We start from the raw sequence: 6,216 nt of genomic DNA on the forward strand, positions 1-6,216 counted from the left end.
CCGCCGTCCCGAGCGGCGGTGGGCGGCCGGAGGAGGCGGGAGGCGGCCGCCGCCCCGGCAGAAGGGAGCTGGTGCCGTCCCCCCCGGCAGCTCCCCCCGCTCCAGGGACCCTGCCCGGCCATCGGAAACGTACCGTTGTGCTAACGTTACCTCTGCTAAACGTTATTATTTTAAAGAGCCTTAACAAAGCCAAACATTGTTTACACGTCGAAATTTCAACTCCAAATTAGCTGCCTTCTGCTGTACCTCAAGCCTTATCAGGGTCTGTTACAGCAGCTCGGCCTGGAGTTTACAACCCGCTCCCCTTCTGATAGAAGCAACAGATGTTCCGCGGTGCAGAGGAAGCATGTACACATCTGTGTTTACGTTTAAAACAGTCCTGTGGCACCGATGAGCACAGCAGTACCACGCACCATTCCCTTTTGTATATCCTACAGTTCAACACCAGCATGTGCTCTGCAGGGAACAGCTTTGTCTCAAAAAAACGTTCCAGAGGACTAAAACAAAGCAAGTTCCGAGCACCCTCCATCAGCAGATCAGTTTCCTCTTCACAGTGTTGCGTAAGAAAACCCTAATGAACAGCTTGTCTTCCCACAACAGAGCGTTTATTCATATGGTAAGAAAAAGAATTTGCAAGATTATGCATGCAGCGCGATTCTGAGCCCCTGAAATCTTGTTCCAGCTTGTGAAAGTAACAGCTGTCCCTTGTTCAGGAAAAGTACATTAAAAAATATTTTTCATGGAATACGTACCTGGTGAATACAGACATCACAAGTGACATGCATGGCTAAGTATACAAGTCAACCACTATCTTGTAGGATGATCCTAGAAAAGAAAAAGTAGTAAAGAGTAAAAAGCATAAGAATGGAGTGCCAGGAAGAGAAATGCTCTTGCTTTTTTTCCTGTCCTACAACATCCAAGTCATAGAAAGTATTTATACACAGAGTTTTCCAGTAAAAAGAACTACAAGGGAGTTCTGACACTATTATCAGTTTCATGTTCTGAAGAAAAACTTTCTTCCAAAAATTCCAAATGTCAAGTAACATCTGGCTCTGAAAGAAGCTGTTTAGCTAGAGTAAAATTAATATGACAACATCTTTGGGAGAAGGTCTAGGCATTTAGCCTTGACCTAGGAATTCCCCCATTAAGAACACTTCTTCAGTCTGCTCTAAAATAATTCTGAATCTCTTCCCTCTACTATACCACAACAGTCTATAACACATCACACAAAGCAATTCTTTGGGTACTGTGTTCATCAGCTCTTTGTTAAAAGAAACTGAAGGCAAAATATATTCAGCATCTAAAGGGAGTAAATTTGTATTTTGTTGGTGTCAAGTTATACCAAGATATTACTTTCAAATCTAAAGAATCAACTCCAGAGATTTATTCAAAGCAGATGTTTTAGACTGATAGAAAAAAATCATCAAACTTAGCCAAAAAGTCTTATGCATCTTTGCACAAAAGTAGGGTTGAAGAGCCAAGAAAAAAAATTCCTGATTATATACCTGATGAAGTATCTGTTGAAAATATGGTAAATACAACTACTTTAGCTATTACACAGTATTATAAAGAAAATCAGCACTAACTTATTCTTGGTCAGAGAAGTATATCAACAACCTTCATGAGCTATTAAGGTCTATAAACTACTGTATACCCTTTGAGTAGCCTCTAACACAAGCAAATCCCCTGGAAAACAGAACTTTTCAGGCCCTTGGAGACATTTATATGCTGAGTGCACTAACACCCTGACCAGCCTCACCTGGGGCCTCACCCACACCCTGCCCAGAGGACCTATTTAAGCTCAGCTCTGAGGCAATTAGTCCTCTTTTGAGCCTTGCTGTAGCACTGCTTGTCTGTTGGGTGGTTATCATGCTGTAGTGCTGTCTGTACCTTGTTGTAGGCACAGACCTGTGGGCTGATATCCTAGTTAGACCTCAGACCTGTCTTTTTGTTTTAGATGTGTCTGAATGCAGTTGCTGGACTGAAGCCTGGGATGAGTCCTCAGCATGGTCTCAAATCTGTCTTGCTGCTGTGGGTGCCTGCTCTCCTTGCTCAGGTACAATAGGATGGGAGAGACCCTGGCTGGTGAGACCTCTGCTGTGTTTTTGTGCTCACCTGCTGGCTCTTGCTCTGCCCTGCTGTCTTGAGATGGTCACTCTTAAAACAAAGAAAGGGGTGGTTGCCTGATGACTTTAGGAGGTTTGATTCAAATTTAGTTCTTATCTAAAAAAACTCCAGCTCTGTTCAGAGGCTATATTTACATCCTGAAACTGGTGACTTGGAAAAGTCTTTTATATTGAGTATAACCTTCTTGATCAGAAAGAGTCAAAGTCAAATGTGTCAGAAGTATAGTTTTCTAAATATATTTAGAATCTTTAATCAAAAGATTCTCAAAATAGGTGAGGAGCTTTTCAGAAAAAGATAAACACGGTAACGGAACAACCCTGTGCTGTCATTGATGTAAAGCTTTTGCAAGTTTAAAGCACTGGAGTTTTATTTTAAGAGCAATTCATAAATCTTTAAAGAACTTGGATGGTACTCAAACAGGTACAAAAACCTCAAAGATTCAAGAAAAGTCAGTATTTTTTAAAATACCACAGTTACACCAGGATAAAACAATTCAAAATCTGTTTGTTCTCCTGAAGAAGATAAGGTTTCAGTCACAAAGTTCAGGAGTTAACAGGGAACTTTCTTTATGGACAGGTGAAGCCCAGGTCTCTGGGGTTTTTCAATCCTCCAGAGCACCAGGGTATATACCATTGCTGGAGATGGTACTAATGTGACCTCTGTTCTTTGTGTTCTGCAGCACTGTTTCCTTGATGGGCACTTCTATTTGTGACCTGTAGCTGTTTTTTTTTCCTGAGAGTAGCGGTGTCAGAAACACTTTGAAACATTCCATGGGTTTGGCTTTAGACGGATCACTGCTTTTGATCCGACATAAGGTCTGGATTACAACCTGTATCCAGATGAGCGCTTCCAGCAGCAATCAACTGTAAGCACTCTATCTTGGTCACAAAAGAGGTTGATTTGGGTGTCTGAAACTAAGTTAAACTAAAAAGTGAGCTTAGTGGGAGCTAAATGTGGCATGGGCAAGTATATACTATAATCAGGCCCCTTCTCGTGCTGCTTTAAGAAATATGTGGTGAGGTCTCAGTCCTCCAAATATATTTGTACGTGTCTCATAGAAGCCCACAGGCAGTCTCTCTGATGATGGTCACTGCCTTCATGTGGCACAGCTATTTAAAGCTGTGCTGTAAATAAAGCTCAGGTAACAGCCCCAATCCATCAAGGGGTTCTGTGCCCTCTGAAGCAGCGATGTGTCACAGGGAAAATCAGAAGGCAGCTGAAGCATACACTGCTTAACCTCCATTGACAACATTCAATCACAATTGCTTGGTTTGTAAACAATATTTACCTGTATTACAGCACTAACCTCTCTGAATTAAGACATAGTATCTTTCTCATGCTAAACCAGTTCAATGCCATGTGCTAGAAAACACAAGTACCACGAAAGAAAAAAAATCTGTGAAAAATAATGAAAGAATCTGAATTTACCACAACTTGTTATTATATGACAGTAAGATTTCAAAATAGGCTTGGTTTGAATAATTATTTTATAATGGTATCTTAAAACTGAGCTAGTGACATCTAGATAATGGAATAAATATTCATTTTACCCTAAAACAAGAAAAAACACTAAACATTGTCTGTTGCCTTATAAATATTTATTGCTTTTGTATTGTTTAATTATATCCTCCTGTGTGTGAAGATTGCTCCTTCAGGTGACATAGAATTTCTGGGTGTACTTAGCAGACATTTTTAAACTGTGTAGCAGAACTGGATTTGATCTCATAATTTAAAAATTACTCAACTTCACTGCAGTCCCTGGAGTTAAGCCAGAAATGACTTTTGGCTCATGCAGCACACTATTTTAATAATTTTAAGATTATTATGAAGTGTTTCCTTGCTCACAGAAAAAGAGCCACAGTATCTAGAGCAGACACTGAATCATGCAATTCAGCTGAGCTGTCTTTTAGTCTATTAATAAAATATATCAAGTCTGCTTCTAGCCTCTGAGGTTTTGTGATATTTATAGCACTTCCTCCAAGTGGGTAGTATTGATGTGATTTAAACATTTATTGTACATGTATTGATATATACACTAATGAAAAGCTCTTCTTTTATTAAGTTAAATGCATATATTTTTCTGATATGCTTTTTATGTTCTGATACTAATCAGTGTTGGTATCAGAAAGCCTTATAATACTCAATACAAATGATATAAATGTTATAGAATTTTAAAAAATATTATTGCAGATGTGTATCTTGTGCAAAGATATTTCTTGACTCAGATGTCCTTTGTGGCTATGCAGTTCCTTTGAGCAAAGTAAAAATTGGAGTGCAAGATGATGGACTATTCAAAACTCCTTTTTAACAAACAAGGATTGTATAAATGATACAGCCCCAAAACCTGTCATATAAGACCATTTGCAGAAGAAATGATCGTTTTGGTAGTGCTAGCTTCCAAATAATGGGAAAGACTTATTTTCTTGACAGAGATGTAAAAGAGGCAGAGCTCTGGAATTGCATTTGTGGTCACTGCCTCCAGTGTCACTGCAGCAGGTTAATTAGGCTTAACTAGTATCTGTATCTTTCAACAAGGGCACTGGTTTCCTCAGATGTGTATCTAATAGTTAATCTATCAATGTACGCAAAATATCCACCACTCTTACCTACTTTTCATATTGGTATCAGCCAGTCATGCTAAAGTCAAAGCATTTAAACCTTCTGCACGGCTCTCTGCTACTTACTCCATTTTCAGGGAGACCACCACAAATTTGGAATCACTTGATGAAAAATGAGTTTTACTGTTGTGTCACATTACGGATAAAAAGTTGGACCAATGAAATGCAACCCATACTTCCAAACTTTTGCCATGCATACAAGTCCAAGTAGAATCTATTTGCAAATACGAATTGTCTAACCATCAGGCTCTATTATCTACCTGTTTCCTGTGGCCTACTCTTCCTACACAACCCCTGAAGGTATGGTACACACTTTGTAAATTGTAACTATGAGGCATGCACTTAGGAAAGTCAAACCTGCCAAAACTAGCTCTTCTTTCTTGTTGCTTCCAGAAGAATAAGTGCATATCTTCCTCTTTTACCTTGAGTTTTGGACTATTGACACTAACTTTTCACAGTTGTTAATGACGACTACAAAGTTTTTAGAAAAAAATATCAGTATTCCATTGAGGTTCTCTTCTCTTGATCTTTCATTTATGCCTCTTCTTACTTTAGTCAATCATCCTCCATCAGACGCTGCTTTCAACCCACACTGCAGGCAAATTATAGCAGACACTCAATCAGTCCATAAACCCGTATGTATTGCCACTAAAGTAATAGTTATATTTAATTGATAAAAAATATTGTATCTATAATATATATATATTCACTTTGAAGTGGTTACCAAAATGTGGTGTCTGTCATTATGCTGCTAGGAAAAATGTTAATGCTCAATGTCTGCAGATTCCTGCGAGCGCTTGTATATAGTTTTATTGATCACATGGAAATGATTAGCAGATGTTGAACATTTAAATGACATTAACGCATAAGATAGGGAGAAACTGCCTGAGGTCAATTTAAGTGTATGCTTCAGGTGTTTGGTATTAATTTCTGACTGGTTCTTGTTTGTACATAGGGTCATAGAATTGTCTAGGTTGGAGGGGACCTTTGAGTCCAACCATCAACCTAACCCTGACAAAAAGCATCACTAAAACAACTGTACTTCATCAAGACCTCAGACAGTAACAACACTGGATATTAGAAACCTAGTGATATGCAATGGGAGCTTAAGGTAGCACCATTTCTTTCCCACTTATATTTCTATATATTGTATTCAATAACTAGTACAGATAGTTAGTGCCAGTTCTGATTAGTAATAAAAGAAAATGTTGCACTTGTTATGCTTTATTAGATAAAGGTGTAAGGATGATGGTATGAATAGAAAAACAGAATCAAAGGCGATGCTACTTGGCAGTATTACATCACTGGGATGTGGTGACCTCAGCAAAATTCACTTTCCTTATTCCAGAAAGGAATAAAGTGTATTCAGACTCTGCCTATGCCAATACACAATGTTCATACTAACATGCTTATATTTGGACAGGCAGCAGAGTACACTCTCATCATGTTTCCAGATGACCCCAAGCTGTGG

The sequence above is a fragment of the Calidris pugnax genome, unplaced genomic scaffold (assembly GCF_001431845.1).
Source record: "Calidris pugnax isolate Ruff unplaced genomic scaffold, ASM143184v1 scaffold63, whole genome shotgun sequence".
Lineage (NCBI taxonomy): Eukaryota > Metazoa > Chordata > Aves > Charadriiformes > Scolopacidae > Calidris > Calidris pugnax.